The sequence below is a fragment of the Jaculus jaculus genome, chromosome 13 (genome assembly GCF_020740685.1).
Source record: "Jaculus jaculus isolate mJacJac1 chromosome 13, mJacJac1.mat.Y.cur, whole genome shotgun sequence".
Classification (NCBI taxonomy): domain Eukaryota; kingdom Metazoa; phylum Chordata; class Mammalia; order Rodentia; family Dipodidae; genus Jaculus; species Jaculus jaculus.
In genome coordinates this window covers 57,597,818-57,607,754 of record NC_059114.1, presented here as the reverse complement: position 1 = coordinate 57,607,754, position 9,937 = coordinate 57,597,818, and positions in this window count along the sequence as shown.

Below are 9,937 nucleotides of genomic sequence, written 5' to 3'. Positions count from 1 at the left end.
CTTAAACTGCCTTGAAATCTCTTCCCTTTTTGGAAAGTTTCAGATATCAGCAATGGATAAAATGGCATTCACATGATAAATATAGAAAGCAATTGTACAAAATTAAGGGGTCTGAACTGAAGAAAGTATTTCGCATAATTTTATCTTTCAAAAATCTGTGAACTTCTCTTTGCTAAAGTTTTGCAACTCAACACATACTATATGGTATCTTGAAGGTTTAAATTTGTCTCTGTGTGCAGTATACTCCTCTCCAACTTCCTGCACCCATGCCCTCATGCAAAAGCCTTGTGGGTGCAGAGCTCCTGTGAAAGACAGTCAGAGAAGCTGCGTTCTTTTCAAGTGATATTAAACTGAGTCCTGTTTAGAGCTGTAAAAATCAGAGTAATGATATCATCTTAAAAAGAGCATTCTGCACTAGCAACAAAGCATATAATACACTCAATGGTTTTTTAAGTTTACTTTCACAATTATATATAATATCTTTGTGAACCTTTGCAAAAAATAAGGAAAGTAACTCCAGGAACTGAAAAGATTATTTATACTAATCACATAAAAAGGAATTGCATAAATGTTTTATGGTCTTATTTTTAGAGCAAGGGAACTTATTAATAAAATAATCTCTACTTATCTAATACTGTATATATATATATACACATACTTTTATCTTTGTGTCTAGGTATAAATTTATAGTCAAGTGAGATTTTTGACTTTATTTGATTCCATGTGGAAAACAAACATTGCCATTGGGAGGATTTGTAAGTTTCTGCTTTTTCACAATGAAGGCAAAGTAACACATAATAATAACAATCATATACTTTTCAAAGTTAGGCAGGATGTTCAGTGCAAGATGTTCTCAAATAAATCTAAGTCATAACACTTGCCTTCTGATCTTCAAAAGATTTATATGCCAGGCGTGGTGGCGCACGCCTTTAATCCCAGCACTTGGGAGGCAGAGGTAGGAGGATCGCCGTGAGTTCGAGGAATCTCCTACATCTTCCTTCCCTCCCTCTCCCCCTCTCCCCTCTATCTCTCTCCTCTCTAACTCTTGTATATTAGTTATCTTTTTCCTCAATTTCTTAGTGGACACTGACCTGTAACCCCCACTTCCAGCTTGGGCCTACAATCCACAATGAGCTTTTGATCAGAGAAACCTACAAGGTTTCCCAAAACAATGACAGACTTCTGTCAGAGTAATTGATGACCCACCAAAGGCCAGTGGTAAGACCCTATTGCTGAAGACTCCATACGCAGCTGACACGCAAAATGGAATGACATGGCTGGAAGCCAGGAGAGAGTCAGTCCCCAGACAGTCAGCATGTCTAGTGCCAGAAGGCGCTACATAGGCGACTGGGGGAAGTGACCAAGATCTGTCCAAGCAACACATTGTTTAACCTAAGTAGCAACAATTAACCGGATGTGATACCCACACAAGTGCAATAGTGGTACACAGCCATGGTGAGGAATCAATTGCTCTTGATTTGGCTAACTGATCCACTCAGTGGTACTAGACCCTTAGCTGGAGCTGGGAAACAAGTCAGAACCATACCCAAACACAAGCCCACTCTACAATATCAAGCTACCATCAATCACGGGGTATAAGAGGGCCTACACCTATCAAACTGTCTATCAAAAAAGTAAGTGTTATCTCAATTTTCTGGGTGCTAACTTATTCTCCGTTGGAGAATCTGCTTCTCTTTTCCAGATAGATGCAGATCCTAAAAAGAGAGCTGCCCCAACATACCTCAGAAGGGGCCCAACTGAAACTAAGGACAACTGGTGAAATAAGCAAGGGTGATGTTTTCCTGTGAACTGGATACCAGCACAAAGGGGAAGGAGATCAATGCAGAGAAAAATCAACTCCTACCAAATCAGAGAGCCAGAGCCTCAGAGGCCCCCAACACCTCAGCACTGAAGCAGACCAAAAATGAACCCAACATGGCTCAGGGAAATCTTGCGGAAGAGGGGGCGGAAAGAATGTCAGAGTTACATGTTGGGTCAGGATTTTCAGAGACATTTATCATACTAATAACTGGGGGCTAACTCCACAATGCACGACCCATTTTCAATAACAAGGAGGGTCTAATGGGAGGGGGTAGATCACAGATGAGCCTAAATAATGGTACCAAACTGCCTGTATTTACTGAAAAGAAAACTAATAAATTAAATTTAAAAAAAAAAAGATTTACATGTGCATTGATAAACATTTTAACTTGCATATTTGTGCATATCAGGTTAGGAACATAAATGTAAACTTTTTTTCCAGATTTCTAAATTTCCAGATACATGCTTGTGTTTGAAGTAAAGATTCTCTTTTCCATTGTCATAAATTGAACAAACACATAAGGAATGATCTATTAATTTAATATAACATACACAAAATAGAATACTACTAAATTTTAATTGTGTAGGTCATCTCAATATTCAGTTGAAAGTATACATGTGGATACTCATTATGGGTTTTAAATAGTTTTATTACCCTAGGTAAGTTTTCTCATGTGGAAATTCCTTCTCTCTCAAAATGTAAGTTTTCTTATAATGGAATAGCAATATCATGAAAATTGAAAGCAATGAATTGAATTTTATTTCAGTTGTAATTTTAAATTTTCAATATGTATGTATGTCACTGATTGATTTGTATTCTTAAAAATTGTATCTAGTTTAACAAGGCCTGGTCATTTTTACCTTTAATCCCAGTATTCTACAGGCTGAGGTAGGATGTTCACCATTAGCTCAAAGTCAGCCTGAGTTACAGTGAAACCCTGCCTCATAATATTGTATTTTGCATAGAGATGAAGAACAAATAAATAAAAACAAATGCAAAATGAATAATTATGTTAAGGAAAACAAATGCTGATTCAAAATGATATTTCTTCAAATGTTCTCATTATAAAGAACCTTTTTCAAAGCTTTCATAGTTTTCTTCTAACAATATTACTTCTGAAATGAAGTTACTATCTGTTCATGAAATTACAATGGTCCCTAGCAATATTTCTTAGGAACTGGGATTAGTTTAGAAATTTATATTGTTAAAGTGAAAGTGTGTAGCCATTAAAAAAGTGATGCTCTTCCAATCTTGACAGACAAAGAGGAAAAGGCAATCTTACACCTTGGCTTCTTTCCTCATGCGGATGATGTGGGTGCCAATAAGTGCTGATTAGGATGGTGATTTTTACGAAGTAGACACCTGTTAAGTAGGAGCTGGACTGTGACCATCAACTCATTTCACACACACCACTAAGCAGCTATCCACTTTTAATGACTCTGGCCAATGATGATATCTAAGCCACTACTTCTCATAAGGCCCTAGCTGGCTTTATACTATTTAAGCACCCCTATGGATGAGAATGAAAACTGGTTGAAATGTAGTTTTATTTATTTATTTATTTACATTTTAGGAGAAATGCAATACAAAAATGGTGCAGCATATTGAGGAAAATAATTTTAATCTCTTACCTAAAATATTTTCATCTGTAGGTACCAGAAATACATGTGTGCATTTGTATCATTTCTATGAAGAAAAACTCATGATCTTAAAGTTGTAGCCATATCATTGTACAATTTTGTGAAGAGGAATGAGATTGAACATAAAGCAAAACTCCTCAGGATATATACACCATGAAGGCTCTATGCATTGTTGTTAAGCTATTGCTCCAGGAGCATTCACTCTTTGTAGAAAATCATTACTATTCTGCTATTTTTACCATTTATTAGTATAGCAAATTTCTTTGAACTCTGCTACATACCTTTTTCTGAGTACATCTTGAAATATTTCCATCCATATTGGCCGATGTGAGTCTTGTATCTATTTTGTATTAGACTAAAGATTATGCCATTAAAACTTTTGAAATTTGGGCTGGAGAGATGGCTTAGCAGTTAAGCACTTGCCTGTGAAGCCTAAGGACCCCGGTTCGAGGCTCGGTTCCCCAGGTCCCACATTAGCCAGATGCACAAGGGGGCGCACGCGTCTGGAGTTTGTTTGCAGAGGCTGGAAGCCCTGGCGCGCCCATTCTCTCTCTCTTCCTCTATCTGTCTTTCTCTCTGTGTCTGTCGCTCTCAAATAAATAAATAAATAAATAATTTAAAAAAAAAAACTTTTGAAATTTATGTCACCATCACATATTATATTGTCTTCATTGTCTAAAATGTTTCACTCCCACCAGTCAACTTAGGTACTATTAAAGTTATGTCTTCCTCTGTTGTATGAAAAGAATACTGGTTTTGTGTTTGGTCATATAATTTATCCTTCTCATGTCAATAATCAAGAAAAGGAGTGTGTTGCTATTAAATAATGTTCTATGTTTATTTACTTATAATACTAACTTTACTCTCTATTTCATGCTCTCTGATGAGATCCTGAAAGAGAGGGCACACAAAGACAATGCTGCATTATACCATGCATGGGACAAATGTCAGGTGAGGATAAGGACACTAAATAACGCCTCTGTCATCAGTTGGTGAGTATAGAAACTCTTAATATTATGTTTTAGGGGCCTGGCTTAGTAGTGGTTAAAGCACTTGCCTGTGAAGTGTAACGACCCAGGTTTGATTCCCCAGTAGCCACATAAGCCAGATGCACCAGGTGGGATATGACTCTGGAGTTTGCAGTGGCTGGAGGCCCAGGCACACACATGCTTTCTCTCTGCCTCTTTCCCCATTTCTCTCTCCCCCGCTTCATCAAGTAGATGAATAAAAGTAAATATTTAAAAATATATTTTAGTTATGTTCTTGTTCCTCATAATACATATTCTTTATACTGAAACTGCTTCTAATATGTCTCTTAATAGTTTTGTCAAACAATATACTTTATGATAAAAAAACATGTTGGCAACTGATCCTCAGGGAGATAGTTTCCACTTTAGCCATATCTGAGCCAAGAGCCATATAGATATGCTCAAGATAACTTAGAGATGAATCCAGTAGAATGTATCTCAGTGTATATGTCTAAAATCCTAAGAAAATACAAAATGCTCCCATTTTCACATTTATAAACTAATATATATTTTCTGATATTAAGTAACTTTCCCTCTTATTAAGGTAGGGCAGTATAGAAAGTCCCCTGTGCTTTCTACATATATCTGAGGTAATTGTTCTAAACCTTATGTGAACCTATGCCTTTGTCATGGTTCATAATGAATTTCTCTCTCCTTTCTTCTCTCTTTCTGTGTACATACAGTACACCACAAATAAAACAGAGCTTGCCAAATATTGCAAGAATGAATCCAAAGAACTACCACTCCTTCTGATTTGGACCTGTAACAGATATCAAAGTTGCACTGAATTAGTTCCAGCTCAGACAATACTCATGTTATATCTGTAAAATACAGTGAGCTTTGGGTTACTGTTAAGCAGATTACTAACATCATCAACATCTGGTTGGTCCCATCCTGAGTTGGAATCTGAGTGCAACTTAATCTCCCAGTGTATAGATTCTTGTGATGTAACCCAAACTTAGTGCTTTGTACATAGGAGTAAAGTTACCAAGTATGGGACTCCTTCCCTTATTTTTGTGCTACGAAATTTACTATATCAATGTGAATATACCTGTCTATTACTTATTACACTTAAGGAGTTTAAGATTTGTTTTCCATACACTGGCCTGTTATTCCCTATACCAGAGCTGAATAACACCTCACATAGTTTGGGGAGACCTATGAAGTCCCCAAAACAAGACAAATTACTGCCAATATATTTGGTTTTCTGCCAAGACTAAATGGAAAGAATATTGTTAAACACACCATATCTGCAGATACAGGATACAGAGAGACCATGCTAGTACGTAGAAGGAAAACAGCTCCCTGCTGACTAGTCCTAATCGTGCTGGAAAATGTTATGTGGGCTTCAGGGTATAACATCCACCAACAGAATCAACCAACAGAGGATATTGATAGCTATGAATACAACCAAATGGACAAGATACTCACTCCTGTGCAATAGGGTTACACAGATGATGTGGGTAATCAATGACTCTTTAATTGGATGAGACCAGCTCAGTGGGGGAGAACTCATACCTGATACTAAGAACCAGGTCAAAATCCTAGGGAAATGATGTACCATTTTGCCAAAACCTGAATGAAGAAACAATGTTTCCATGGAGTGCTAATTCAATGTTGGATATAACAAGGATTAATTAAATACCATAAATATGCTTTAACAGTCCGTAATATCAGTTATTCACAACAAAAATTATTAAAATAAGATATTGGAATGAACTTGGGGTTCATTAAAGTCAAATTTTCTTTGCGTAGAACATAATGTAACAGGTTTGCAAAAATAAATTGATAATGGAGTAAACGTAAATGTGATGGCAAGCATCTCCTCAAGGAGAGCCTGGATGGATATCTTGTCCTTTCTGGGTCCATGAAGTTTCAATGTCAAAAGCTTTATGTCTTGTACTCATGATATGATAGGGTAGGTAATGTGACATAAAGTATTAAAAAATGTTAGAAAGACACTTCTAAGTTTGACAGATGGCATGTAATTAATGTTTGGTTTGTCTAACCAACAATTCTGAGAAGGTAATAGAAAGTTCAGAGGCACAATTTTGCCACTTGATAGACCATTTGAATATTCACAGTTGGATGTCATTCAACTGCCATTCCTAGAAAGGTACCAGAAAACATTTGTCATTATTAATATGTTTGCTAATTTCATAGACACATTTACATGTATTGTGCTAAAACTGAGATTTGTTAAATTCACCAATGTAAACATTTTAATCCATAATTTGGAATGCACTTTCTCTTTTCTTGACATGACATCAGCTTATCTTTTAACTAAAAGTACAAAAAAAAAAAAAAAGAATGAAATACATTAAGGGTAGAATCACACTTAAACATGATTGGTTAATTTCATCTCATATGAAAACTCTGTGATTGTGTTTTCATGTCCCAAAAATGATGTGCATCATGATTTAATTATTAAATATTATTACTTGTTTTACAATTAGCTATAAAGAAATAATAGTTTACATCACTTAGTTTAAATTAATTCTAAAAGGATACATGATGCAGTCAGTTCCATATTGCTGGGACAAAAAGCCAACCAGACACATAGTTTATGGGAAGAAAGGGGTTTATTTTAGGCTTACAGAACCCAGGGGAACACTATAAGTGGTGACAGAAAATTTTTACTTTTATAGACTGAGACAGAAACAATTGCAGCAAATAACATCCACACCAGCAAGCACAAACCTCCAGGGCTCCAAAACATAACTAGTAAGGTAGAGCTTAAGTCCTCCCCCATTGACACCTTCCCCCCAACTCTTAAAGTAGGATCTGCCTGCTTGGGACTCAAATAGGAAGTTAAATGAAAACACCTGAATATATGGGGCCATACATTCATACTACCACATTTTGCCTCTGGCTCCCATAGACTCATGGCCATCTCATATTCATTCTAACTTCAATGGTCTCCATAATGTTTATGAACTTTAAGTCTCTCTCAACATCCCAAGTTTCATCTAAAATTTAAGATTATCTCTTCACAGTAAGTCCTGTCAATTAAAAACAAGTTACATACATCTAACACATAATACAGAGTAAATATTTCCATTGCAAGAAGGTATAACAAGGAAAGACTGGACCAACGCAAAACCATTAACCATTAGATGAACATTTGACATCTGCAGTTCTAGTTTGACATCCATAAACAGTGATTACTGTCTCTGGATTTTCTATTTCATCCTTCCAGCTGGGCTAAGTAGCCTTGGGAAAACTTGCATCTTCAGAAAACATGCTCAATTTTGTCCTTTACACAGTCCTTGCATGTCTAAAACATCTTCAGATCTCACAGCTCCATAAAATGGCCTTTATTGGCCTTCAAAACAAAGTTTATCACAACTGTTTCCCATTCTGCATCTCAACAGCATTAGACAATGGCTTTACTGGACTCTATCAACCAACCTCATTCTTCACATGTTACATCTAAGTAGTGGCTCCTGTACCATGTGCACATCATGATCGGATTCCATACATTTTTCCTGGTTCCAAAACAATTACTAGACATGAAGCATGCCAAAGTTGTTAATCCAGTGGAGATATCTTGACCTTGAAAAGCAGGATATACATTAAAATTCTTTAAGTTATTTCCTTATAAAAGAGTTTGCATTTCTACTCATGCATCCTTTCCTAGGTGGAATTCATTCTCAGACCTCTTATCTATTGTCCCAATGCAAAACATTAGTTCTGCCCTTAATGATGTCAATCTTCATAACAATGGCCAAAATAGTCTCTGTGCTTATAAATTTTAAACTGGCTTGATTTTTTTTTTCTCATGAGAAGCCATATATCTTTCTTATCTGTTTATTTTATACCTTCTGCCAAGCATATTAGGTCATTACTTTTAAGTTAAAACTTTCTCATATTATCTGGGAATGGGCAGAGAAATGCAACCAGCCTTTATGCTGGTATTCCAGTTTCAACAAAAGTCCTTTGCTTTCTCTCCTTCCATTTGAAAGTTCAAAAGTCAAATCTTCACAGTCCACAATTTTTTCTGCATTTAATATTTTTAGACCATTTCATAAAATGTTACTTACCATGCAGTTAGGCTTCTCCAGTTCCAAGTACAAAGATCTTCCATGTTACTGCAACACATTAGTTCCAAAAGAACAAAATTCACATGGACATATATATGGCGCAACCTACCCATTTCATAGTACCAAATTACAGCTTAGCATTGTTGGGACAGACATGCCAACAGAAACAACTTATGGGAGGAAAGTGATTTCTTTCAGTTTTATAGGGCTAGAGGAATAACAACAATGGTGTTAGAAATGTCTTACTTTCATAGATCCAAGCAAAGATAAACAATTTCAGCAAGCAAACATCAACACCAATAAGTACTAGCTTCCAGAGCTCCAAAACTGCTTTATACCCACCTAGTATGGGTTGGACTCTCAGGTCTACCCGCATGTACATGACCCCCTGTAGCAAGGATCAGCCTGCTAGGGTCTCATATAGGATATAATAAGAAATGACTAAGTCTATGGAACCATATATTCAAACTATCACAATGCATAATACCTAACATTGCTAAACACAGAATTCTATTACTAAAATGTAAAGTAAATTCTATATAGTAGCTCTTTAATTTGTTTCTATAACTACATTCTTTAATATTTTATGAAGCTTGATAATATGTAATTTGAGGATATAATTTACTTTTAAGTCATTGTATTAGGCGGGCAAGCTGTAGACATTTAGTTGGGGTCAATGAAGAATATGCATATGCACTTTTTAAAAAATGATTTTTCTCATAAAATTGTCAAGTTCCTGATTTATTCTCACCAGCACAGTATGGCAGAGGGCGTGCAATGCTGCGTGCTAGCATAGATCACTAAGAGTGTGTGGGTTCCACTCTTGTCTTACCAGGTGTTGCAGTGAAGTTTGCATTGGTGGCACAAATCACCTGACCAAGACTAGCATGTAGGAAAAAAAAGGGGGGGGGGTTATTTTGGCTTCCAGACTCAGGGGAAGCTCCATGGTGGCAGGCGAAAACAATGTCATGAGCACAGGGTGGATGTCACCCTCTGGCCAACATAAGGTGGACAACAGCAACAGGGGAATGTGACAAACACTTGCAAGGAGAAACTGGCTATAAGACCCATAAGTATCCCCAACAATACACTGCCTCCAAGAGGCGATAATTCCCAAATCTCCATCAGCTCAGAACACCTATGTTTGTGGGGGACACTTGAATCAAACCACCACTCCAGATATGACTACATATAGATGTCGAAAGCATACAAGACATAAAGCTGAACAGCATATAATTTACATCCATGAGTTAAAATTCTATATTGACTCTAACAATTCCAACTTTTAGGGGAAAATATCCACAGGATTTTCCTGCCTACATTACATATTAGTTTCAGGGAATTTCTAACACTAATATATCATACATAGGTAATATTTAAAACTGATCAATTGATCAATATGAA